General features: G+C 44.9%; 1 pseudogene across 1 annotated transcript; it reads left to right on the forward strand.

Moving 5' to 3' along the window:
- Positions 1 to 12,582: 12,582 nt before the first annotated feature.
- On the forward strand, positions 12,583 to 14,820 carry LOC306815993 (olfactory receptor 14I1-like; annotated as a pseudogene). The gene is made up of 2 exons: positions 12,583 to 12,652; positions 13,871 to 14,820. The product of its transcript is annotated as an olfactory receptor 14I1-like (transcript).
- The last annotated feature ends 13,167 nt before the right edge of the window (positions 14,821 to 27,987 follow it).

Raw genomic sequence — 27,987 nt, forward strand, 5'->3', positions numbered from 1 at the left:
GGAAAAATAAAAGGAAGGAAATAAACCAGAAAAATAATAAAGCAAAATAATCACAACAAAATTGATTAAAACAATTTTTCAAAAAATCACAATCATATTAGCTAAAATATCTTTCAAGCAATTAAAACAGAATCATTGAAATAACATTCAAATAATTAAAATTCAAACTATTAGCATTAAAACAAAATCAATGAAATAACATTCAAACAATTAAAATTCAAACAATTAAAATTCAAACAAATCAGTATCCATTATAATATGTTTTTATGATTAAAACAATTATTTTCCAAAACCGCATTCTGTCAAAACCTTAACATTACTAAAACTAATCATACCAGTCTTAACAAACAATTCTAATCAGTTTGCTGTTAAAGGCCTGACTTTTACTGCTCCTGTAATTTGTCTGGTGTCAATAACTTTAGGGGTATCTTTAGCAGATGGAGTAGTGATCAAATTATGTGCTTCCATTGTTGATGTCAATTGTGTCAGCTGTTTCACCATTCTCCAATTCAGGATGTATAGAATGACTGACAAAACAAAACCGATCAAAACCAAAATCAAAAGCACAATAATGGGATGACACAATTTGTTTAGTAGCAGTAGGTGACCACCCAAAAAGAGTATCCCACCACCTGAGTTCAGCATCCCCTTTTACCCTTTCTGAAACTCGATGTATTTCTTTCACATCGTGATGAACTGTCACCAGGGTCTTCTGTCCATTTTTCTTGATCTTTCCCAAGATCCCAATTAAGTCCTGGTGAAGCAACAATTGTTGAATCAAAGTGAGGTTCATCCCGGTGGGAGCAGGCACTAATTGATGAATCAGTGTAAAATTGGATTGCAAAAGGTGATAAGACATAACTGGAGCAGTATAGGAAAAGTCACAGCCCATGATCATGGTAAAATTACATACGCAAAAATTTAAATGATTTTTTAGATCCTCTGTTACATTTTCTACAAACACTAAGTTGCAAGCAGTTCTTACACACACACATCCATTTCTTATGTACACCAGCACTGTTGCAGGGGTCTCATCAAGGTGTATTTCAAAATGACAGATATTTTGCTCTGTGTCTAAACAGATGTCTTGGGCCCCAATGGCATTGCTTTCACAAATGAAACCCTGTTGCTCCCGAACAACACAAGATTCCAAATTAACAGTTTGCCATTTCTCACCAACTTGACGGGGCCCATTCTCTGTTCTCGAAAGGATAGAGAATAGTTCCATGGTGATTCAATCCTAATGCAATGATGGGGTATATCAAATGCACTGAAGCGTTGTGTATTGTCAACACAAAGGCTGTGGCTGTGTTTGTACTGGGGTTGTAGGTAAAGTTTACCAGATTCCACCAGGACTGAAACTCCCTTTCAAAATCATTAGCATTGTCCCAAATTATTGTCCGGATTTCAGTAGGGAAGATGCCTTCTTCCCTTATAATTGAGGCAACAACTGTTTGCATCCAAAGCTGTGCCTGGATACAGCTGAGGGCTAAGGAGGTGTTGTTTAGAGCAGTACCAAGAGCATCAATTATCAATTTGTGATCATTTACATTTGCCTTTTCCCAATCTGGTAAAATGTTTGATAATAACCACTGTTGCGTCCCCAGGGCTGTTAAAGAGGACTGCAGAGGTTGTTTCCATTTGGTCAGGTCTCTGGTGGTGGCAACCAATTTGTTCATTAATACCTCTGAATCAATGCTATTTAAAATTCCCAATCCTGTTCCCACAACACCGGTTATGTCTCTTGCCATGCGTTTTTTGGAAGGAGTACGCTTCCACAGCCAGGTGGTCCACCCCTGAAACAAAGTTTGCAAAAAAGGAACATTTTGGCTGAATTTCTGAAATATTGTTCTGCATCAATAATTTAATTTGTTTAAGGAACCATGCCAGGTTAAATGATATTTGTTGTTGGCCAGTTTTCCGAATTACCCAAGGTCCAATTTCAAAAATTTTCAGGCTCACTATAACCGGTGGTTGGGTAGTAGGTCTTACAACATTAACATTGAGTTCCCCTTTCTATTTTGTATTTTTTTTCCCACACATAATTTTTTGTGGAAAATTGTACAACTGTTCAATTTTGATTTTGAATTTTCACAAAATAAAACACAACTGTAAGGTCCTGTGCTATAATTGTATACAGGTTCAATGAGGGATTCAGCAATTAATCTTCACGTTCCATGGTGTTATTCTGTGAAAAGTAAAAAACAACAGAATCTGCCACAAAGAGGCAGGAAGTTAAAAATGATGGAACTATGCAGACAGAAATTCTGTTAACTCCCAATCATTTTGCTGCCAAGAAGGAAGCCACTCTGTACCTCCTTTAAACACTGCACAAGTGTCAGTGTATTTGCAAACAAAGGAGGCACTCTGCCCTTCAAGCTGGAAAACACCGCAAACAACCATCAGCACCCCAACCCAAGAGTCACCCCGTCCCCCAGCAATAATTTGATCAGCAGAAGCATTAATGAACAAAGAATTAGTGAACAAAGATTGTTTGGGGGAGAAAGCAGAGGCTACTTTAATTATTGAGGCAGGTTTGTCATTGCTGTTGCCCAAGTTCTCAGTTTCTGTTATTGCCAGATTTTTTGCAGTTCCTTCTGTTACTGAGGATTTCTGGGCAACCCCATCAGGGGGCCAGTCCCAGTAGTGGCTGTCTTCCAAAACTTCACTTCCTGAGAAGGTTTTTGAATTTTCTCTGAGGAAATTTGCAAGTTAAGGCTTTCTAAGTGGGAAATTATTTTCTGTTGCACATCCCTCACTTCTTCTTTTTCTTTTCCTCCTATCAATACATCATCTATGTATTGGTACACAGCTACAGTGTCAGGTTCGGGTTTTTGATTGGCCATACAGGGGAGTTTTGCAAGTCCTGTATAACCAGTTTGATCTCTTCTTTGTCACCAGAGAGAAGAGGGTATTGTTTTAAATTTACAGGTAATTGCATAGGTGATTTATGGCCAGAAGTGAATTTTATTTCACGTATAATTTGCAAGCAGGCAGCGTTTTGAATGTTATCTAAGAGTTAAGCTGGGGTGCCAGTTATGGCTAGAGGATCACCTCTCTCTAGCGGGCTAAGTCCCCCAGCCCTGTAGGCTGCACGCTGTGTCAGAGACCATGGAACACGAGCGTTTCCAGTTGTTAAGAAAACTCCAGGCCCCCAGTACCCATTGGCTTCTTGTTCATTTAATTCAATTTCATCTCCTCCAGTGAGTGAAACTCTAAAAACATACTCGGTCTCAGATTCTTGTGGGAGACGTGAGTATTCTTTCTTTAATTTGGCCAATTCAGTAACAGTGTATGGTATTTCTTTGGAGGTTATGTGGGGGTCAAAATTCTCATCATTCAGGTATCTATATTCCGTTTTAATGAGAGGTCTCATTTTAGAGCAGCAATTTTCCCCACTATTTTGTACATGTACTAGTTCTCTCTGTGTGTATACCTGCTTTATGTGATATGTTCCTTTTTCTTCTGTTTCATTAGGTGTATCTGCATGTTGTGAGGCATGTGATAGTTGTAGCAAATAGTTGTGATTTCTTTGCTGCTCTAGTTGGTTTTGCAGAGTTTTTACCTGATTTCGTTCCTCCTGTAATAGTTTTTGCAAAGCTTCCACCAGGTTTTGCAAGGAGTCTATCACTGCATTTTCCTCACTCACTCGTTTAAAATGAGATTCTACAGCAGCTGAAAGACAAGCGCCTAGAACTGAGCAAAGTGTAGTTTTATTTATCTTTCTCAGTTTGAATTTTGTTTCATGTTGCAAAGAATGTATTCTATCAATCACATTTTCTAAATTAAACCAATTACTGTGTGCCCAGTCTTCCCCCCCTTGGGAGGGTCTGGCATTATACTTAGCTAGTAAAGCGTAAAATGCAGCTTTATCATTTTCAGACATTTTTACGAAGGGACCAAAACCACTCTCAGGGAGACACACTTAAAGTTACACAAAAAGCACAGCTGAAACTGTGAATCCCTTCTCTTCCCAAGAACGGGTGAAGAGACACACTACTTGGGAAGTACTAACTTAACTACAAAAACCACTTGCGTCTTCGCGATCCCAAGTAGTCAAATACAATAATTATACAACAACTGTAACCTCTGAGTTACGATTATGTGCAAGGGGCAATAAACACTTCAGGAAGGTCAACACTTGTCACCCAGACTTCTGCTGGGGACAACCCCCTGTCGTCCCTGGGTGGCTGAGGAGACCAAACCGCTTGGGAGGTTCTCTTTAGTAGCACAATGTTTGTGTTCTCAACTACACCAAGCAGCTAACAACAAAAAACACAAGTCCCATCTTTTGCTCAGCTGAGATCCTTTCAAAAAAATCTCCAATAACTGAAATGGAGTTGATTATCCACCTGGGTCTGTGTGCAGATTGCGGGAAGAACTCAATACCACCTCCCTTGCTTTCTAACACTGTTCAGTCCTTACGGCACTGACAGGCTACGTACGGCTGAAATGGCACAGGTCTTCCCCTGATACAAAGTGCACAGAAAACTCCAACTCCCCCAGTATTGGGAATCCAATTGCCGACTACGCCAAATAATGTCATGGTCCGCCCAACCCGAGCGGGAGTCGTGACTGGTTCTTTTATGGATTTCAGAGCACAAAAGACACAGCAGGGGATAAAACCAGTTTACTTCTACAGAAATGCACTTTATTTAGTGTCAACCAAAATGCGATAGTGGGACAGAGAGAGAGAGAGAGAGAGAGAGAGAGAGAGAGAGAAAGGGGGGTCGGAATTATAGCTACCAAGACGGGCAGACGAATCCTCGTGGAGCCAGCCAATAGATGTCTGTTGCTGTCTGGGGAGACCTCGGCGGTCTTTTCTGAGAAAGTCACTTTTATAGTTTTCCTGGTTTGAAAGGACAGGTGTCTGCCAGTAAGGGCAGAAATTTACCTCTGAAACAGAGACTTTGGTTCCACTCCTCCCAAGTATTATAATTGTTTGAATGAAGGACTCTGAGGCAGAGATAAGGGGGTGGGAATAACAGCTCTTTTACTAATATATCTAACTGTACAAGCAGAAAACCACAGCAGTTTTTAAAATTGCTAACAGAACTGAACAGATAACTCGGTGTCAGTCCCTTAGATGCAAGCACGCTGTTTCTGTGCTTAGTCCACAGTCCGGATCTGCCGGGGGCAGCCGGAGGGCGCAGGAGGCGGGAGGGGTGGCGGCAGTGGCCAAGCCGGTCTCGGTGGGAATGGGCTGGAGCGGCAGGTCCTTGCTCACCGTGTGTGTCCGGGGGATCAGCTGTGTCCGCAGAGGCAGGAGGCTGGAACAGGGCAGATGCAGGGCAGGTGATCACAGAGGGTCTGGCTCTGCTGTGCTCCGCCGCGTGAGCTGAAGATCCCGGGCGTCCTCCTGCGAGCTCGCTGGAAACACGAATCCCCTCCCGGAAGCCTCAGAGGCCCCTCTGGGAGCCGTTCCCACCCACCCCTTTTGTCTGGACTCATCAGAAACCCTGGGTGTAACCTGGCCAGCTCCATTGGCATGATAATGGGAAAAATTCTTTCAATTGACACAGTAATAGAAAAACACTCAACCCCCAACAGACCTCAACCGGAAAAGTGCCTTCACTCTCTTCTCTTATAGCCAAGGCAGCTGTGGATTGGATCCATAACTGCGCTTGTATACAACTGAGAGCTAAAGATGCATTATCTTGGACAGTGCTAAGTGCGTCTATTATCAATTTATGGTCCTGGTCCTCAGCCTTTTCCCAGTTCGGTAACACCTTTGAAACCTGCCACTGATTATTTCTTAATGCTAATAAAGATGATTGTAGGGGTTGGCTCAGTTTTGTCAAATCACTTTTTGCAGTTGCTAGCTTATTTACTAGTATTTCAGAGTAAATTCCATTCAAAATTCCTAATCCTGTTTCCAACATTCCCGTTAAATCTCTTCGCATCCTATCCCTAAGGTGTACTTGCTTCTGTAACCATGTTGCCCACCCCTCTAGGGATGGTTTTAGGAAGGAGGAACAGGCTGGTTGAATCTATGAAATATTGGTTTGTATTAGCAATTCAACACGCTTGAGAGACCATTTTGGATTGAATATTAATTGCTGTTGACCTGTATTTCTCACTATATATGGGCCTACTTCATAAATCATAAGTTTAAGTGGCGTACTCTGAGTCTGAATCTGAACAGGTTCAGTTATAACTAGTCTCCCTTCTGTAGTGACAGCCATCCTTCCTCATTATATGTTCCTTTCTGATCCTCAATTAATTCCTTATCTTTTTTATTGTATATTGGCTTACCTTCAAGGGATATCTGTCCATCTGGAATCAAGGTTCCCTCAATTGTTATCTCACCCTTTGCTGCCTCTTTTGCCTCTCTGTCCGCCAGCTCATTTCCTTCTTCCAATTCTGAGCTCACCTTCTGGTGTGCTCTAATGTGCATAATTGCTACCTTCTCAGGCATCTGGACTGCTTCCAATAATCGCATTATTTCTTGTGCATGCTTTATGTTTTTTCTTTGTGAATTTAACAGTCCTCTCTCTTTCCAGATAGCTCCATGTGCATGCACAACCCCAAATGCATATCTTGAGTCTGTATATATATTTATTTTCTTCCCTTTTGCCATTTCCAAGGCATGAATCAGGGCAATTATCTAAGCCTTCTGTGCAGAGGTATCTATTGGCAAAGATCCAGATTCCAGTACCTTTTTACTGATGGTAACTGCATACCCAGCATACCGCTTCCCACTGATGACGTAGCTACTCCCATCAGTAAACCAGGTTTCTGCGTCGTCAAAAGGGGTGTCCTTCAAGTCCGGTCGGCTGGAGTAGGTGGCTTCGATAGTCTCCAGACAATCGTGATGTACTGGTTCTCCTTGATTTCCACTGAGAAAAGAAGCTGGGTTGACAATATTAGTCACCACAATTTCCACATCATCTTGTTCCACCATAATAGCTTGGTATTTCAAGAACCTTTGTGTCCCAGTCTGGGGTTTCTCCTTTGCCCCGAGATCACCCCAGAGGGACATGAAGGTGGTTCAAACCCTGGTTTTCCCCGAAGCCGCTGAAGAGAGATTGCCAGAGACGGTTTTCTCTTTTTCCAAGGATTGTTTATTATTTCTTATCTCTGGGACCTTTTGCCTGGCCAGCAGCGGTCTGCTCAGCCTGGCATCCATGGTGGAATCTGCCTGGTGAAGGCAGGGCTTATCTTATATAGTTAGTACTACGTATTACATGTTTACAAAATTTTACCGATACAATACAATTTTATTAAATGGTCCAGCCCTGACCCCAACCAATCCAAGAGTGCCAACGTGTCACCCAACACTGATGACATGGAGAAGAAGGAGGAAAAGGTGTCCACCCCCCAAATTCTCCATCTTGGCCATGTGTCCCTTATCATAAACATTCAAGAAAACCTATTTATCTACGTTCTAACATTCTAATTTACACTCTACTCATTATTATTTTCTGTGTCTCTTCTCTCAATGTGGGCAGATTCTCCCAAGGAGCCAAATCCAGCCCCTGCAGCTCCTGGGCAGCACTCGGGGGTCTCTGAGGGGTCTGCCAGGGGGGTTTTTGCACCCCCAAAGGAGCCAGGGAAAAACCCTGGACTCCCACACTCTTGTGGGGAAAGCCAGTGCCCCCTTTTTAACTCTAATACTGCAGATACTGTGTGAGACACTAATACAGCCATTTTCTGGCCCAGGGTGAATTTGCGTGCCTCTTGAATATTCATCACAACTGCTGGCACCGCTCTGAGGCACCCTGGCCATCCTTTGGCTGTTTCATCCAGCTGTTTAGAGAAGCAAGCAACTGCCCTTCAGTATGGCCCTTGGTTCTGTGCTAGTATTCCCAGGGCAATCCCCTGTTTCTTATGGGAGAATAAAAAGAATTGTTTACTTACATCAGGAAGTCCTAGGGCTGGGGCTGACATAAGAGCATCCATTAATCGATGAAAGGATTGAGTGGCCTCTTTAGTCCACTTGAGATCTCTGCTGCCATCTGCCATGAGCGTGTACAGAGGTTTAACAAGCAACCCATAGCTGTAAATCCACAACCTACACCATCCTGTCATCTGGGGTTGTGGAGTTTGGCATATTGTTTCTTTACGATCTTGCCCTAGGGTCCGTTGTCCAGCACTGACCTCGTACCCCAGGTAGATAACCTTCTGCTTCACCACCTGAGCCTTTTTCTTTGATACTCTATACCCCTGGAGACCCAAAAAGTTTAAGAGACTCACTGTCCAGGCCACACATGCTTCTTCCGTCTTAGTGGCTATTAGAAGATCGCCTACATACTGCAGCAGCTTTCCTTCTTCTGAGGGGGCCTCCCAGGCCTCTAAGTCCTTGGCAAGCTGCTCTCCAAAGTAGGAGAATTTTTAAACCCTTGGGGGAGTACTTTCCATGTGAGTTGAGTTCTCCGTCCAGTTTTAGGATTTTCCCATTCAAATGCAAAAATTTTCTGACTGGCTTCATGGAGAGGGAGGCAAAAGAAGGCATCTTTCAGGTCTAAAACATTAAACCAAGTAAACTCTGGTGTTAAGCATGTTAATAAAGTATATGGGTTTGCCACTACTGGATAAAGATCTTCAGTTATTTTATTAACAGCCCTCAAGTCTTGCACCACCCGGTATGACCCATCAGGTTTCCGAACAGGTAAAATAGGAGTATTAAACTCAGATTGGCATTCTTTTAGTAATCCTAGTTGTAGGAAGTTCTCAATCACTGGCCTAATTCCTTCTCTGTCTTCTTTTCTCAAAGGATACTGCTTGATCCTGACTGGTTGTTTCCCTTCTTTGAGTTTAATTATTATAGGAGGTGTGTTTTTCGCTCTCCCTGGCACATTGGAAGCCCATACTCCGGGAAACACCTGACTAATTATTTCTTCTCTAATTTATTCTTCAATTTCAGCGATTGTCAATATTAAGCTCAATACTTCTATATATTGTTGGTTGTTTACCTCCAAAGTAATCTCCCCATCCTTGAATACAATGGTCGCTTGTAATTGTTCCAATAAGTCTCTTCCCAGGAGCGCCTTTGGCGAATTTGGCATGTATAAAAACTTATGAGTGCCCCATTGTTTCCCAAATTTATATTTTAGAGGTTTACAAAAATAAGCCTTTTCAGACTGGCCAGTGCCTCTTTGTACTGTAACATAATCCTTTACCACAGGCACTAAGGCCTTGTTCAATACTGAATATGCCGCCCCTGTATCAATTAAAAACTCTACCCCCTTTCCCTCCTCCCCCAGCTCCATTTTTATAACCAGGGGATCTGCTGGGGGTAGATGTCCCGGTGCTCTTCAGTTTCCTTTTACATGTCCGATCATGTCTTTTCCCTTTTCCCTCCTCCGTTTAAGGCATTCATTCTTCCAGTGCCCAAACTTTTTACAAAATGTGCACTGATCTTTTCCCTATCGAGGTGGGCCTCCCTGTCCCCCTCGTTGACCCTGCCCATGACTTTGTCCTCCTCTCTCTTCTCTCACTACTGCCACCAAATTCCTCACAATCTGCTTATATCCCTCTTCTCTATTGCTAAATACTCTCCACGCCTCATCTATTAAATTCTCTAAATTTCTTCCCTCGGGCCCTTTTAGTTTTGAAACTTGCACCTAATATCCCCCGTAGATTGACCCAAAAATAAACTCACTAGTTGTTGAATTCCCACTTCTGCTCCAGGGTCTAGGGATGTATTGTGACGCATTGCATCCCTTAATCGATCCTAAAATTCAGATGGTGTTTCAGAGGGACCCTGTTTAATAGCATATAATGCTGACCAATTTATAGTTTTAGGTATTGCTCGTTCCATCCCTTTTTCTATCCATTCTTGGTAGCTTTCTAACTTCTGCATTTCTGATGTCCTGTTTGGATCCCACTGTGGATTCTGGAGAGGAAAATAGTCCTTTACGTCCAATTGCTGGGCCTTATAATAATCCTCTGCTAGATCTCCTGCTGTTTTCAGGATTAATTGCTTTTCTGTTTCAGTTAATGCTTCCAGCAATAATTGTATATCAGACCAATCTGGATTGTGTTGCTTGATAATATACCAAAAACGCTTTGTTGTAGTTATTGTAGTTTCCTTCTCAAGGGCCAAAACTAGAGGGTCAGAGGGTGCCTTAATCCCACAGTCTCTCTGCCATTCAGGGTGGTTTCGGAGAGAGAAAAACATGTCACAGTAGGAGACCTCACTCCATTTGCCCTCTCTTCTTAAAAACAACATTAGTTGCAGCAGGGTATCATAAACTAAAGTCCCAGTGGGTGGCCACCTTGCTCCGTGGTCTAGTCTATAAAGTGGCCACCATTGGCTGCAATATTTAATTAGGGTGGATTTATTTTTAGTGCCGCCAGTTCCTGCAACTTCTTTCCAATGTGTTATAACACAAACTAATGGGCTGGCTTTAGGGACTTCTGTGCTCTGTGTAGATCCCATTATCTTCTCTTTTCGTCCCCTGCTTACCTTACACCTAAATTTTTCCTTACTGAACTTTAGAATTTCCTTCCAATCCCCTTCCCACACACAAGACCAAATGCTAGATCAGCCTATTTGTTTCCTCTCTCTATCTGGCTGTCTATTAGGTTCACAAATTCCCAAGGATCATGCCCAAACCATTGGAAAGGGGACCCTTTTTCACCCTTCTCAGTACACAAACAATGCACACAATGCACCAACGCAGCACGCCCGCTCTTGTACGAATACAGCACACTTATTATTCATACTTTTATTAACAATCATTATGTTTTCAGCATAGCCACGGTCTCATTCGCATCACACCACACACTACACAACAATTCTGCCTTTCTGAAGCAAATACCCCACACTTACTCCCCTCCTGGGCACGTCTCACTCACTCACACACTCACCTTGCTCACAATGTCCGGACTCCAACACACACACCACCTTAGCTCCGATAACACGGGAGCAGGAATCCACTCGACCCGCGTTCTAGGGTCGCTTCGCGGCTGCTCTATCAGACAGCGAATTCCACTGGCCCCCCTCCTCCCTTCTTGACCCGCGGAGGTCAAGGGAATGGAGAGGCCCCTCCGGTGCTCGTATCCCTCTGCCGGTAACCCCACCGGCCCACTGCTTGCAAGCCCTACCTACCCAGGGACTTCGTTGTAGGCAGGACGTCTCCTGCGATTTATCAACAGCCCTTCAGTCGCGTGTACTTACAAACCCCCCAGAATTAATACGTACCGTTTCATCCGCCAGCCAGTGGTCCTTGCTGTCGCTGCAGTAAGCGAGCCGGGGTCGGGGTCTCCTCCAGGAAATCCTGGGGCACACCATGGAGCCGTCCGCCCTCTGCCCGATCCTGCAGACAGATAGCAAGGTCCCATCTGGGGTGCCAAAAATGAAGCATGGAAATAAACTTCAAAACCTAGAAAGTTGTGGAGTAGGTACGTATTTTATTCAGCGCTGGACGCAGGGGGAGAGCAGCTTCCCAAATCCTGCGTCCCTTACATGACTTCTACTCTTCTATTTATCTAGGAAGTTCATGCATATTCTAAATCACCTATACATATTGATTATCTGTTCTCTGCTCCGTATGGAAATCAGCTGCATATTCATTGCGGCTGCGTAGTTTATTGGGTCGGTGGTCTCTAGATGAGTCGGTGGGCTGGAAATGATGAAGAACAGCAGTCTTCCTCGCTGTTAAACTTTTCACCTTGTCTTTCTACACATGCACTGTAGTCTCATGGTTGTGATATTTTTCAGACTCTGCACTTTTACGAAGAGGGACCACTTTAATTTTTGCAAGCCCAGCAAGATCTATATATCAGGGGCCTCCTATATGCATTCCTTAAGTAATTGACAACATATGTTTTACTCTTCATTCTATTTAACCCTTAAATCCCCTGTTTCAAGATAAATAGCTTGCTTTTGTGGGTGTCATGAGGCTTTTGGGGCTTCTAGAAGTTGGCACACTGCATGGTTACTATTACAGTACAAGATTTGTGAAAAACGTTGTTATTGTTCCTCTGAGAGACGGCAAGGTCTATGCCCTCAGTGTAAAGGGAGACATCCTAACCAAGCTGATTTTGAGCCTAAGATCCTAAAGTCTGTGTGTGGCAAATCACATTCAATACCTGCAACTCAGGGAAAGGACTGTGAGGCTGTGTGGAGAGAGATTTGGGTGGAAACAGGATAAGACAAGAAGGAGGAGGTAATGAGTAATAGACAAAGCAAGGAGATTTCTAAGGCTAGTCCTTTATCCTGTGTTTTGACACACTGAAAAGCATTATTAGGGTATGGGGGCACTGAAAAATAGCAAAGTTTGATCAACTTTCACAGACATATCCCTCAGCAGAATTCATTAAAACTTCAGGAAAATTTGGTGTTTCAATTTAACTTTGAACTCTTGAGAAGTTCCTTTAACACACTGAGGGACTTAATCTGATGCAAACAGAACCAAATCCCTGTGAGGGTCATTAAAATCCTTGTGCTGTGTCTGTGCTGATGAGCTGGGATGGTCTCCTGGCACAGAGACAGCTCCCAGGCTCAACCAAGAAGAGCTTCAAAAAGACATTTCTGCTGAGGAGCAGCTCCTCTCCCAGCCCAGCAGGGCTCAGGGCACTGCCTGCAAGCACTTAGGCGACAGGAGCCAGGCATAGACAGGCTAGAGACAATCAGCACTGGGAAGACATTGAGCTAAGACTTCACTTGGGGAAACATCTTCACAGCCCTGGACATGGTGAGTGTGTGGGTGCAGAGCAATGTCCCCTGTGCTCCTGGAGGGATCTCCTGGAGCCAGCACAGCCCACAGCCTGGGGGATGTGTCAGGAGGACTCTCCCAGTTCCTCTGAGGCACAGAAGGAGGAGGAGGATGCGCTGCAGAGCAAGGCTGCCCTGGGCACTGTCAGAGGGACAGGGCAGGACGGCTCCTGCTGCCAGGGATGGCTGCAGAGGCTGACGCTGGGGCTGCAGCCAGGGCTGCCCAGGGCTGTCCTGCAGAGCAGCTCCTGCAGCCTTCAGGGCTCTTGGCCAGCCCAGGGCATGTGCCACCTGCCAGGGGCACCTCTCAGCCTTCCTGGCAGCTCCCCATGGACTCTGGGGAGAAGATAGAGGTGGAAGGAGTGATCCCCATCAGGACAGATTCCTCCTGCTGTGGAGATGGTGCTGCATGGCAAGGGCTGCTCTCAGCTTTCTCCTCAAGGCGAGGGAAAGGGGCTGTCAGGTGTGTCTGTGTCACTGAGACTCCTGCACTGTCCCACTGGGCATCAGCAGATCTGCCTCAGATCTCCCTCACAAAGTGCCTCTTCACCCTTCTCTGCCTACAGACAGCAGCAGCAGCACCCTGGCTTGCAGCATCTCAGTTTGTCTGAGCTGCCCCTAAGGCCCTGCTGGCAGGGAGATGTCGCTTAGCAGTGCCCTGTGCTGGGAGGGGTGTGCAGGGCAGAGCTGAGCCCCCAGGGCTGGGCTGGGCTCTAGGAACACTGGCAGGGACAAGCTTTGGTTGCAGAGAAATAGCTCCCAGTAGACACAACACCAGACAGTAGAGAGCCACACCAGCCCTGAATATCCCTGTCCATCTGCAGATGAAAAAAAGGTGGGGGTTTAGAGAGATTAATTTTGAAACTGGAATCTAAAAAAGTTTTTTAAAGAAAATTTTATTTGTGAGAACCCTGTAAAAGCAGGAGGTAATGAGCACTGGGCAGATGTGTAGGGCCAGTGGTTCTGACTGCACAGGGGCACAAGGAGGCTTTTTATCCCAAAGGGATCCTAAAAGCTCTGGCTGAGAGCAATGCTGAATTTGAGCCAGCAGCTCAGCAGCAAAACCATAAACTCAAAAATAAAAAACTTTTACAAATTACTACCAAAGTATGAGAAGATTATTTGGAAGGATTCTAAAGAATATTTCGTAGGATTGGCTCAATGAATTTCTTCCCACCTTCTCAAAGTCTTCTTTCAACAGCTCAGAATGCCCAGAGTGGAGCGATGTCCAACAGCAGCTCCATCAGCCACTTCCTCCTGCTGGCACTGGCAGACACGCGGCAGCTGCAGCTCCTGCACTTCTGCCTCTTCCTGGGCATCTCCCTGGCTGCCCTCCTGGGCAACGGCCTTATCATCAGCGCCGTAGCCTGCGGCCACCACCTGCACACGCCCATGTTCTTCTTCCTGCTCAACCTGGCCCTCAGCGACCTGGGCTGCATATGCACCACTGTGCCCAAAGCCATGCACAATTCCCTCTGGGACACCAGGAATATCTCTTACCCAGGATGTGCTGCTCAGCTCTTTTTCTTTCTATTTTTCATTGGAGCAGAGTACTATCTCCTGACCATCATGTGCTACGACCGCTACGTGTCCATGTGCAAACTCCTGCACTACGGGACTCTCCTGGCAGCAGAGCTTGTGCCCACATGGCAGCAGCTGCCTGAGCCAGTGCCTTTCTCTATTCACTGCTGCACATGGGCAATACATTTTCCCTGTCCCTGTGCCATGGCAATGTCCTGGGCCAGTTCTTCTGTGAAATCCCACACATCCTCAAGCTTACCTGTTCAAATTCTTACCTCAGGGAACTTGGGCTCCTTGCTGTTACTGTCTGTTTATCATTTGGTTGTTTTGTGTTCATTGTTTTCTCCTACGTGCAGATCTTCAGGGCTGTGCTGAGGATCCCCTCTGAGCAGGGACGACACAAAGCCTTTTCCACCTGCCTCCCTCACCTGGCCGTGGTCTCACTGTTCCTCAGCACTGGCACATTTGCCTGCTTGAAGCCCGCCTCCATCTCCTTCCCATCCCTGGATCTGGCCCTGTCAGTTCTGTACTCAGTAGTGCCTCCAGCCCTGAACCCCCTTATCTACAGCCTGAGGAACCAGGAGCTCAAGGTTGCAGTGTTGACACTGATGACTGGCTGCTTTCAGGGACATTAAACTGCTGGCCAATTTCTGAAAATCACTTGTAATAACTGTTATAAATGAACGAAATGGGCCATAAAGGATCGAATCAAAGTAAAAAAATATTTATTAGTTACAGAAGGCAAAAGCAAAATCCACAGTGCCGAGCGACAGGGGAGCCTCCAGCTCCGAAACTGCCGTGCCCCCCCCTCCCCGCTCACTACTTTTAAGTTGTTCAGTTTCCGGGGTTTCATGCTCCTCCTCTAGTAGTTCTACACATGCTCCTCGGGTTTCATGCCCCCCCTTCTAGTAGTTCCGCGCACGCTCCTTCAGTTTCTAGGGGGTCTTCTTCTGCCTTCTGGTGGTCGAGGGATGAAGGTGAGTAGTCTTCCTCACCCTTGTTTTACTGACCCTTACTAACACTTAAGGCGATAGTTAATTAACGCAAGCAAAGTGAAAATGACTATCAGCATCTTGGCAAGTAAAGCAAAACAATTAGAGACATCTTGGCTCACTCTCAAGGTCTTTCAGACAAGCAAAGCAAAAATAATTAACAGCATCCTTGCAAGTAAAGCAAAACAGCAAAATTATATCCCAGCCTCCAAGTCCTTGCAATATCCTCTCAAGGTCTATCAGGCGAACAAAAGGTTTTCATCACAATAACAGTCATCTTTGATACTTCTTGTTGGTTTCGTTGTGAGGTTATTTTTCCTTTGTTTTAGTTTTATCATACTGTCCATAAAAAAAGTTACTCTGTCTTCCATTGCTCATTATGTTTCCCAATCTTCCCTGTGGCCACAAAATATGTCAATAAAGGGTTGCAGTCTTCATGGCTTTAAACACACTGAAGGATTTCTCTCCCAGCCAAATTTTCTCCAGAGATGCCCCTTTTGTTCCCATCGCTGTAGCTGCAGCAGCAATGTCTCTGTGCAGAGCTGGGGCAGATCAGTGTTGGCACAGCAGCTGTGCCCAGCAGCAGCAGCACTTGATATTGCCAGTGCTGCTCCTGTGCCACTGCCCTGCTGCCCTCCTGCCCCTCATGTTGCTGCAGGGCCTGAGTGCTCTCGGGGCCGGGCACAGCCCTGAGGGTGGCAGTGCCGGGGCTGCAGCAGGGACAGGCCATGGGCACTGCTGGGGCAGCTCTGACGCCTCAGTGCAGGGCCTGGGGGCTCCAGGCTCCTTGCCCAGGCTCTCTCCAGAGCACTTGGCCAGGCCAATGCTGAGCAGAGAAAATCCCCGTGAGCAGCCCCAGGCTGGCCATGGGCAGGCTGGGGGCAAACAGCATGGTTGCTGCTCTGCAAGGTCCCTGCAAGGGGGAGACCCTGGCAAGGAGCAGCAGAGCAGGGGCTGATCCATCCCCACTGCACTGGACAGCCCAGGGCAGCGTCCCAGAGCGTCCTCATGCACCTGCCAACAACATTCCCCCTCTGCAGCCCTGGCCTCTCCCCCAGCTCACACAGGTGTGCCTTGCAGGCACAGACACGGCAGCACTGGCTCAGGAGCCCCTGTTTGCATTGTACAGAGCAGGCGTCAGCACCTCCATGGTGCTGCTGTGGGGAGATGGAGCTGAGTGAGCACAAATGCCATCAGCCCCTGGGGCCAGCAAGGGCTGGGGGACACAAGGGAAACCACTCAGGTTTGTGGTGGCCTCTGCAGTCAGCCAGAAAGTTTGTTCCGAGGAACTCTGAGTTTCCTGGCCGACTGCAGATGATGTTGCTCAGAGCCAGGGTTGCCTGATGACTACCCCCACAAAACCCTGAGCATTTCCTTTGCTTCACCTTTGCTTTCTTTCCTCTCTCAAAATTCTGATTTCTTCCTCTTTCCAATCCCTGTCCCCTCCCTTACAACAGCCCATCCCTGTTTGCCCTTTCCCATTTTGCCCCACTCCCCATTTCAATTCCTGCTTTAGCACCATGGGAACATCCCTTGGGGAGCAGGATCATCCTACAGGTGCTTCAAGAATTGTCTGCAGGGTCCTGCAATGTCTCGTGCTTCTCCCTTGCCAGAAGCACCACAGGCCAGGGAGGCACATCTGGGCTGCTGTGTCTGGGTGTGGGGCTTCCTCTTGTGGGCAGTGAGGAGGGGCTGGAGAGGCTCTGAAGGACTGACAGGATGGGCTTTGGGGCTGTGTGGAGAAGCTGAGGGACCCGGGCTGCTGGACCTTGTGAAGAGGAGGCCTGGGCATATCTTGAAACTGCTTCAGGGGTGGTTTCAGAGAATCACAGAATTTAACAGGGCTGGAAAAGGTGTTGGAGATAATCAAGTCCAACCTGTGCCCTGACACCACCTTGTCTCCCCTGAGCCTCCTCTTCTTCAGGATAAACATCCCCAGCTCCCTCAGCCACTCCTCATAAGAATTGTGTTCCAGACACATCATCAGCCTAGTTGCCCTTCTCTGGACATGCTCCAGCCCCTCCATGTCCTTCCCCAGCTGGGTCATCCAGAACTTTGCAGAGCACTGAAGTGCTGCACAACCAGTTCTGAATAAAGTGGAAGAATCACTGCCCGGGTCCTGTTGGCCACACCATTCCTCATCCAGGCCAGGAGCCTTTGGCCTTCTTGGCCACATGGGCACACTGCTGGCTCATGTCCAGCCTGCTGTCCATCAGTTCTCCCGGGTCCTTTTCTACCTCTCCACTGTCCAGACACTCTTTTTCTAGCCTGTAGCACTGCATGAGGTGGTTGTGGCGATAGTACAGCACTTGCTGTTGTTAAACCTCACTTTGTTGGATTTGGGCCTTAGATCAAGCCTGTCCAGGTGCCTCTGCAGAACCCTCCTGCCCTCAGTAGATCCACACATGGTGTCCACACCAGCGTACCTTTAAGGCCTCAGGGTAACAGTGGTCTCCATGATTCCATGCGGTCTCTCTTGAACATCTTGGTCAGGATTTCTTGCAGACTATAGATGCCACCAGTGAGAAGCCTGGTTATTCTTTGAGTGCCAAAAGCCTCCTCTAAATAGACATTACAAAAGTCATGAAGTCAGCTTTATTGTACAGAAAAACCTGCCCCTGTTTTTTGCCCAAGGCTCCGGAACAGAGATTTGGCTTCTGCCTGTTCCATTTCCCTATGCTTCAGGATTTCTCCCAGAATAAGGATGCCACCATTTACAAGCCTAGTTACAAGTGGAGTCACAAAAACTTCCTCCAAAAGTTATTAGGAAACTGGGAGGGTGTGTTTCTTTTCAAAGGGAAAAGGGCCCCTCTTTGTGTCCACGGCCTGTGCCTTACACTGGGTTTCTCCCTGCTGAAATTCCATATTGAACTGCTTTTCTCCAAGTCGAAAGGTGCCTCCACTTTGAAGCCTGGTTGTTCTTTGAGTGCCAAAAACCTCCTTTAAATAGACATTACAAAAGTGGTGAACTGACCTTCATTTCACTGGGAAACATTGTTGCCCGATCCGAAGAAAACACAAACAACCGAAGTCATTTATGCGGTGCTTTATTGAGGGCCCGGGAGCCTGTGGACTAGCGTCCAGAGACAGAGCCCCATTTGACAGAAAATTCACAGGGTTTTTATATGCTTCTTTACACGATTTCTTCATCTTAACAGATTCTTACTACATTTTTGATACCTGGTACCATAATCTCTCTGACATTTAAGATTTTGCCAAAAGGTACATTCTCTAGATAAATGGATACACTCCTTAAAATAAGTCATTATTTCACAACTATACTGCTTGCATTACAAAATTTGCTATAAAGTTCATCTGCCGGTTACATGCGGCCTACCAAGCCTTAGCATAACTACTACTAATGTCAACTAATGTCAATTACTAAGGTTTATTATTACTTTAATACAATTTGTTATATCAAATGGCAACATTTCCCCCCTTTTGAGCATTCTTCAGTCCTCTGCAAGGATGCTCAATTCTTCATTATCATCGGGTCTTTCAAATGCTGGATTCCTTTTCAAATGCTGGATTTTCTTGCCTGATAGCAACTTCATACTTCGGAGGAGACAGGTGCATTTCATTGGTTCTTGTCAAAGCTTTTATCACCCTTCTGGTGTGTCTGGTTTCTTTTTCAATAACTCCTAAAACACACTTATACACTAACCAGATAATTAATAACAAGACTGCAATCAACAGAATGTACTGTATTATGGACGAAACCCATCCAGAAACCTGAAGTCCTAAAGATTCAAAAATTTTTCCAATCCAATTGTGTTGTGCTTCCTTTTCAATGTCTTTTGTTTTGGATTCAACTATTGCTAATTGAGAGATATCTTTCTCTACTTCGATAGTCATGTTTGGAATATGGATGCAGCAATGATCAATTTTTGTTTTTAAATATTGGCACACCCCATGCTCTTTTAACAAGAGCATATCTAATGCCATCCTATTTTGTAAAGTCATTCGGGATGTAGCTTGCAATTGCAAATTCATATCTTTGAATCCTTTCTTAGTGGCTGCTGCTAATCTCTCAGTTTGCCCTAGCAATTTGTACAACGTCTCTGTTCCTATATGCGGCTATAGGTGCAAAGAGTGATTCCAAAACCCAACCGAATTTAACTCCACCGTCAGGCTCATGCCATTCGTCCTCTAACTCAGTGAATGCATCTACTTTTCTTTTCTTCCGGTTAGATTTCAATTTTGATTGCTTCCATAGGGGGCAAAGGGTAGGGACTCCTAGAGTGATTTGTGTCGCAGGTCCATCTATAGGGATATGTGTGGTCCATTGTCCATGTCCCATTACCCAAACTAAATTTCCTGGACTTTTAATTGTAGTATCTTTGCCGCTTACAGCTCTTTTGATTCCATTGCTCTAGCTTAGTGCAGATACCTTTCCCAGAATTGTGTGATTATATTTTCTGCATTCACATCCCCACTTGAGTAACACTCTGAGAGGAGCCAGACTGATTTGATTTTCAGGGGTATCACATGTAATGACTTTGGTGCAGTTCCAATTTTCTTTAGTTTCTTTAGTTTCCCTTGTAGAAGTTTCTGTCTTATAAACTTCCACCAGGGTTTTATTTCTCGTTCCTGTCCATTGTATGCACCACTTTACTGTTCCAATATAGCTATAATATTCTAATAGACTTGGACCCCATACAGCTTTCCAATTGTCCCAAATTACTTGTTGCTGGGTTATATTTTGACACTTATATTCTTGGTAAGGCTGCTTTGTTTTGATTTCTACATCTCTAGTAGCATACAGTGCTGGGTGCCACACATTTCTTTTGATAGTCACTATCTCCTTTTCTTTTCTTTCAAGGTGACATACGGTAGATATATTTTCAGCAGCCTTGGGTGGTAATGGAATGGGAATTATTCCCCAAGGGATTGGTTCTCCTGCCGCTTGTGGAAGTGGCAAGCAGGCTGTAATCCGGGATATGTTTTGTACCAACCCAAAATCTCTAATTAACCCCACTACCAAATTTTTTTGTTTATGACTCTTCTGTACCCCTGGATCTTTCAGCTCTCTACGTCTTTTTTCTGTTGGGAACACTCTATGATCAGGCCTGATTCCTTGTCCCGCTTCTACTATTCTTATTCCATAGTCAGCATCAAGTTCACATATCACCAAACACAGGTATTTTCCTTCAGTAGGGCCAATCTGTGGGTTACTAATATTTAACCACCCTATGCCTTTTCCAGATTTTTCCCACCAGCTAATTCCTTGGTCTATCCTATCCCATGATTTCTGGTCGTTTTCTTTCTACCATTTAACTTGCAATGTTTGATTACATTCTTGTTTTAACACAAATGAACAATTTACCTTCAAGGGAAGTTCATCCCACACACTTTGTACAGTCCAAGGAGCTTCTACCTCCACGGATTCTTGGGATGGGGTGTCCTTCCTTAATTTCCAGGGCACTATTCTCAATTTAATTTGCTTATAATCAAAGCTTCTCCTAGATTGTACAATGCACGTGTACCTTTCCATATCTTGTTGCTTAACTTGCTTCAATTGCAATGTGGTGTTTCCTCTTTGTGCATTCGTATCCCAAACTGTACTAATATTTGCCTCTGGGTAATCAGCACCCTTTTTCCAGGTTACCTGTACATTCTGGACTTTAGCTTCCTGGTTATTGGTTATAAAGCAGGTCAGGTTCACATCCATTCCGTCCATAACACCAACCACTGGTTCCATAACTGAAACTACAACAGAACCATAAGCAGGAATCGGTTTTGTTATCACCAGTAACAAGATAATTAAAAATGCTACTTTCCGCGAAAAATCATCCATGTTGGAGAGACTAGCTGAGTCTCCCATTGTACAGGGACCTTCTTGACTCGAGTGTAATGGATCCATGAGTCGATTTTTTCGACCTTTACGGCAGTGTAGGTGGTCAGGATCACCTGGCGTGGGCCATCCCATGTTTCTTTCAGAGGGTGGGTAGACCAATTCTTTACGTACACTTGGTCTCCTGGTTGAATGTCATGCACTGGATTTTCCAGTGGCATAGGCCGGTTCCACTGCAGAGTTCCCCTTAAGGCAGTAAGAATTTTGTTTAATGACATGACATAACTGAATATTGTCTGATCTCCTTGCACATGCAAGTCCCCTTTTAACACAGTAGCATGGTATGGTTTCCCATATAGGATTTCATATGGGCTAACTCCCAACCGCTCCCTGGGTTTAATTCTGATCCGGAGCAGTGCTAATGGCAATGCCTGTGGCCACTGTATTTTTGCCTCTTGGCAAATTTTCTTAATTTGCCCTTTGATTGTTTGATTCATCCGCTCCACCTGGCCACTCGATTGTGGTCGCCACGGGGTGTGTAAGTCCCAAGATATGTCTAGCATCCTAGCCACCTCTTGTACTATTCCAGCTATAAAGTGTGGGCCTCTATCTGATGACAATCCTAACGGCACCCCAAATCTAGGAATGATTTCCTTCAACAGTGTTTTAACTACTTCTTTTGCTTGATTTGTTCGGCAAGGGAAAGCCTCCGGCCAGCCTGAAAAAGTGCACACATACACTAAAAGATACTTATAGTTCTGTGCCTTCGGTAAATCTGAAAAATCTACTTGCCAGTAATCTCCTGGTTCTGGTCCCATTTGTAATTTCCCCAGCTGGATTTGTTTTCTAACTACTGGGTTATTTTTCAAACAGGTTGGACACATAGCATTCACCCTTTTTGCCAATGTTAACATCTGGTTAGAAATTACTTCTCTTTTCAGAAATTTTACCAAGGCCTCTGCTCCCCAATGGCATTTATTGTGTTCTGTTTCAAGAATTGCTTTCATGATTCTGGTAGGAACTACAACTTGTCCCATTCCGGTTACATACCATCCAACTTCATTCTTCTGAGCCAGCAGCAGTGATGCCAGTTTTTCGTCATCCAGGGAGTACTTAGGTTCCTGTAATAAATGTGGAGTTACTGGGCTCACCTTAGTTGGTACCAAAGCCATTTGAGTCCATACTTCTCTGGCTACTTCCCGAGCTGACTGATTTGCCATCCGGTTTCCTTCGTAGATTTTTCCGTCTTTCTTCTGGTGTCCTTTAACATGCATTACAGCTACCTTCGCAGGTTGGTGAACTGCATTTAATAGAGCAAGAATCTCAGTCTTATATTTGATAGTAACTCCTTGAGAGTTCAATAACCCTCGTTCTTTCCACAGAGCTCCATGAATGTGTACAACTCCGAAAGCATATTTAGAATCAGTCCATATGTTTACCTTTTTCTCCGAACTTAGTTCCAAAGCTCTTGTTAATGCGATAATTTCTGCTCGTTGGGCTGAGGTTCCGGGAGTCAGGGCTTTTGCTTCTACCACTGTTTTTACTGTTGTTACAGCATACCCTGCATACCTGGTTCCATTTTCCACAAAACTGGATCCATCAGTAAACAGTTCCCAATCCGGGTTTTCCATTGGAGTATCCTTTAAATTGATTCTGCTTGCATGTACTTGTTCAATCACTTCCATGCAATCATGCACCAATTTCCCTTCCTCCTGCTCGCTGCGGAGAAATTCTGCTGGGTTAACATGATTAGTCATTTTCAGTTCTACATCATTCTGTTCTCTCAGGATTGCTTGGTAGTGTAGCATCCTGCTGGACGAGAGCTAATGACCCCCCTTTTGCTCCAGAACTGCCAGTACCATGTGAGGCACAAATACCTCTAATTTTCTTTCCAAAGTCAATTTTCTGGCTTCCTGGATGAGGATCACTGTGGCCGTAACTGCCCGCAAGCATGACGGCCATCCAGCACTTACTGGATCTAGTTGTTTTGAAAAATACCCTACCGGGCGTTTCCAGGATCCGAGTCTCTGAGTTAGCACTCCGAGTGCTAACTTCTGCCTTTCATTCACATATAACTGGAAATTTTTGTTTAGATCTGGGAGGCCTAATGCGGGGGCCTCCTTCAAGGCCTGTTTTAAGTCCTCAAAGGCCTTTTTCCTTTGTCGGTCCCAGTGTAATTGTGGTTCTTTCAGGGCCTCATACAAGGGCTTAGCTAAGAGTCCAAAATTTAAAATCTACAGTCTGCACCATCCCACCATTTCTAAAATAGACCTAAGCTCTTGATGGTTTCTTGGAAGGGGTATGGCACATATTGCTTCTATTCGATTGACTCCCAGCCTCCTTTGTCCTTGCATGATTTCGCATCCAAGATAAATCACGCTTTCTTTTATTAGCTGTGCCTTTTTCCTTGACACCCGGTAGCCACCCTGACCCAGCATATTTAACAATGCAATAGTCAATTTCAGACACGTTTCCTTTTCTTCTGCTGCTAGAAAAATATCATCTACATACTGGAGAATGACATAAGAGAATGGTGACTCTCTTACCTTAGCAGTCTTCCACTCTTCTAATTCCTTTGCCAATTGATTTCCAAATATCGTAGGACTATTTTTGAAACCTTGAGGCAGCCGGGACGAGGTGAGCTGTCTTTTTCTTCCAGTGTCAGGACTTTCCCACTCAAATGCAAAATATTTTCTACTTTCGAATGCCAGAGGGATGCAGAAGAAAGCATCTTTCAAATCAATAACAGAAAACCATTTAAATTTTTCTGACACAGATGTTAATAAAGTATATGGATTGGCAACCACTGGGTGAATGTCTTTGGCAATATTATTGATTGCCCTTAGATCCTGCACTAATTGATACTCACCATTTGGTTTCTTTACCGGAGAAATAGGAGTATTAAATTCTGATTCACATTCCTGCAGAATGCCTTGTGCCAAGAACTGAGTTATTAAAGGAGCAACACCCTTCTTAGCTTCTAATTTAATCGGGTATTGTTTTATTCTGACTGGCTGAGCTCCTTCCTTTAATTCAACTACTACTGGCTGGGCAGCCTTTGATTTTCCAGGGTTCCCCGTTTCCCATACCCAAGGTACTACAGCTTGGTCTACTTCAATGGGAATGGGAGAGGGATCAATTTCCCTTATGGTAAACAATTTAGCAATCTCTTCCTCAGGGAATTCCAATTTAACTCTTCCTTTTTAAAAAATTATTTTCACATTTAGTAACGACAGTAAATCTCTGCCCAGCAATGGCTTTGGACAATTCGGCATATACAAAAATTGGTGATCCAACTCTTTTTCCCCTAATTTTAAATTTAATGGTTGCAGGAAAGGTCTTTCCTCTAGCCGTCCAGTGGCTCCTACTATTTGAATAGTGGTGTCACTAATTGGCCCTAATCGTTTGTTTAAAACAAAATATGTTGCTCCGGTATCCACAATGAATTCTTGTTCTTGTCCTTCAATGTCTATCCTTACCTTTAAATCCTTTTCTAGTCAGCTTTGATTCTGGTAATTGCCCAACACCAGTGCTTGGGCGACCCCTTCTGGGTTCATTGGGTAGCCCCCTGAATTGTTCATGGCCAGTCCGGATGCTCCTCCTAACCCAGCTTTCACAGGGCACTCATTTTTCCAATGTCCTATTTGTCGGCAAAAAGCACACTGATTAGGAGCAAGACCTCCTTGCTGATATCCTGGGGGAACCATCCCTCTTCCTCCTGTTCCCACATTCTGAAACCCTGCTCTTCCTTGCCCTCGCCCTCGGCCATAACCACCTCTGCCCCTCCCTCTGCCAGCATTTACTTGTTGCAGCGCTGCCGAGGCTCGCTTGTTGTCTTTTATTAACTTCTTTGTCCCTATTGTTGTAAACTTTCCAAGCTATTTCCAGCATTTTATCCAAATCCCGAGTATCATGTCCCTCTAATTTCTGCAGTTTCTTTCGTATATCTTCCTGTGACTGACCTAAAAAGATTAGAGCAAGCTGCAACTTCCCTGCTTCACTATCAATTTCCAGATCAGTGAAGCGTCTGGCAGTTTCCTTAAGTCGCTCCAGAAACGCCGAGGGTGATTCATTCTTATCTTGTCTGACTGTATACAGTTTTGACCAATTTAACGTTTTAGGCATTCCAGTCCTAATTCCTTCTACTAACAATTCCTGATATTCCCTGATAGATTCCCTTCCTCCACCACTGTTCGGATCCCAGTCGGGATCATCACTCGGTACCAAGTCACTCACTGTTCTCCTGTCTGAATGCAACCTGATCATATCCCGAGCACGCTCCTTCATTGCCCGCAACACCATCTCTTTTTCGGTGGAATCCATTAAGGTATCTAACAAAACTTGCATGTCATTCCAGTCTGGATTCTGAGTTTTAATAATCATCCTGACCACCCGTGCCACTTTTTCAGGATTCTCACGGTAACTGCCTGCTGACTGCTTCCAAATCACCAGATCTCCTAGGGAGAAAGGTACTTTCACAAGCACCCTTTCTCCTTGGGGTCCCATAGCTTCCCTTAAAGGGGCAATGAGCCGGGGTTCCCCATAATTCTTACGTCCCTGTCTAGTTTGAGCCGCGAGCGGGGTATTTCGCCGATTTTGAGGAGAAGCAGGGGAAGGGGTCGGGGAACGCACAACAACATTTTAACATTCCCTGGCACTGCTGTCACTTTTGCCACCTCCTCCTCTTCCTCCTCCTCCTCTTCCTCCTCACTGCTCTCCGTTAGCGGTGGATACAGAGAGGAATGGGGTGAAACAGAGGGGAGGGGTGAGACAGCCGGAGGGGATGAGGTAGCAGGAGGGGACAAAGCAGCAGGCGCATCGGGTGTTATCATTAAAGACAAATCCTCCTCTGGTCGAGAGGTTAAAGCTAAGCACCGAACACACTTAGATTTTCCTTTACAACCCCCACACTCAGGTTCTTTCATTTTCAATACCATGATTCCACATTCAGTCTGCCACTCCTTTTTGCGACGCAACAAATAAAACAAATCTAAATACTGTATCTCATCCCATTTTTCATTTTCCCTTAAATACTGCATTAACGAATTCAGGGTATCATAATCCACAGTACCATTTTCTGGCCATGCCGGCCCCTCTCGCTCATATTCTGGCCACAAATGATTACAATAATCAATCATTTTACCCTTACTCATCTCTTGGGAAAACCCCTCACTTTTCCACCTCTTCAACAAACATCCTAACGGTGTATTTCCAGGCATACCCTTAGAGTACTGAACCATAGACTTAAGTGCTTTAAATGGCATTTTAAACCAGTTTCACTTACAACTGTACAACAACTCGACAACCGAATGCAACAACCAATATGCAGCAGCGTACAAGGCGATAATAACCACAATTAATATTGACAGTGTAACAGAATCAAGTATACCACATACTCACACGCACACGACAGAAATAAACAAATACCAGAATAAATACCAGACCAATCCAACTTGCCGCTTCTCGACGCCGCGAGGGGCAAGTGCCAGACCTGCGCAGCTTTCACCGCGTCTGACAGCCGGCGCCTAGGCTTTCCAGACCAACCAGACGTCTTAGCCCAACCCTGCGAGGATTGCCGCCTCGTCTTATGAGCAGGCACCCAAAACCAGAACCAGAAAATAAAGCACCTTCGGGCTTACCTTTTGCAGTCGTCCACCAGGCGCGGGGGTCGGGCACGAACCGATGACTCCCTGAGAATCACTCGGTGCCGGAGTGGAGTGGATCAGAACGCGAACCGCCCCAGCCACCTTCAGAGTCTTGCCGCGGTCGCCAGAAAACTGTTGCCCGATCCGAAGAAAACACAAACAACCGAAGTCATTTATGCGGTGCTTTATTGAGGGCCCGGGAGCCTGTGGACTAGCGTCCAGAGACAGAGCCCCATTTGACAGAAAATTCACAGGGTTTTTATATGCTTCTTTACACGATTTCTTCATCTTAACAGATTCTTACTACATTTTTGATACCTGGTACCATAATCTCTCTGACATTTAAGATTTTGACAAAAGGTACATTCTCTAGATAAATGGATACACTCCTTAAAATAAGTCATTATTTCACAACTATACTGCTTGCATTACAAAATTTGCTATAAAGTTCATCTGCCGGTTACATGCGGCCTACCAAGCCTTAGCATAACTACTACTAATGTCAACTAATGTCAATTACTAAGGTTTATTATTACTTTAATACAATTTGTTATATCAAATGGCAACAACATAACTCACTAAAATCCCTCCAACCCCCCCAAAATCTCTCAATGCTGCCCCCAAAATCCCAGAATTGCTCAAAACCAGCCCAAAACACAAAAAAATCCCAGAAAACTGTCCACAAATCCCATTGAAATCACTCCAAATTCCATACAAATACCTCAAAAATCCCTCAAAACTGCCCCAAAAATGGTCCTGACCCTGTCCCAAAGCTTCCAACTGCCTCCACTCCCCCAGGTAAGTTCAGCTCAGCCCAAATCCTCCAATTTTTTCACCAAATCCTCCATTTTTTATCCCAAATCTTCCTTTTTTTATTCTAGATCTTCCTTTTTTATCCCAAACACTTTTTTTATCCCAAATCCCCATTTTTTAGCCCCAAAATTCTTCTTTGCATACCCCAAATGTCATTTTAAGACCCCAAATTTGCCTTTTCACAGCCCAAATATTTTGTGCATACCAAATCCCTTTTCCCACCTCAAAATCTCCTTTACCCACCCCAAATCCCCTTCTTCCACCCAAGGTCCTTTCCTGTCTACCCCAAATCCTTTTTCCCACCCAAAATCCTCGATCCCCACCCCAAATCCCCCTTTCCTCCCTCCAAATCTAATTTTCCATCCCAAAATCTCCTTTTTCTACCCCAAAACTCCCTTTTTAGGTTTCCCCAGGTGTTTTTGGGGTTCCACTGGGGTTTTTGGAGTTTTTCCCAGCATCGTACCATGGGTCTCTGCAGACATTGCACCAGGAGCTGCCCCCACCCCACATGAATCCGAAATCAACCCTATATGAACCCAGCTGTGCCCCCCAAGGCTG

Source organism: Erithacus rubecula, assembly GCF_903797595.1.
Source record: "Erithacus rubecula genome assembly, contig: scaffold_324_arrow_ctg1, whole genome shotgun sequence".
NCBI classification, from domain to species: domain Eukaryota; kingdom Metazoa; phylum Chordata; class Aves; order Passeriformes; family Muscicapidae; genus Erithacus; species Erithacus rubecula.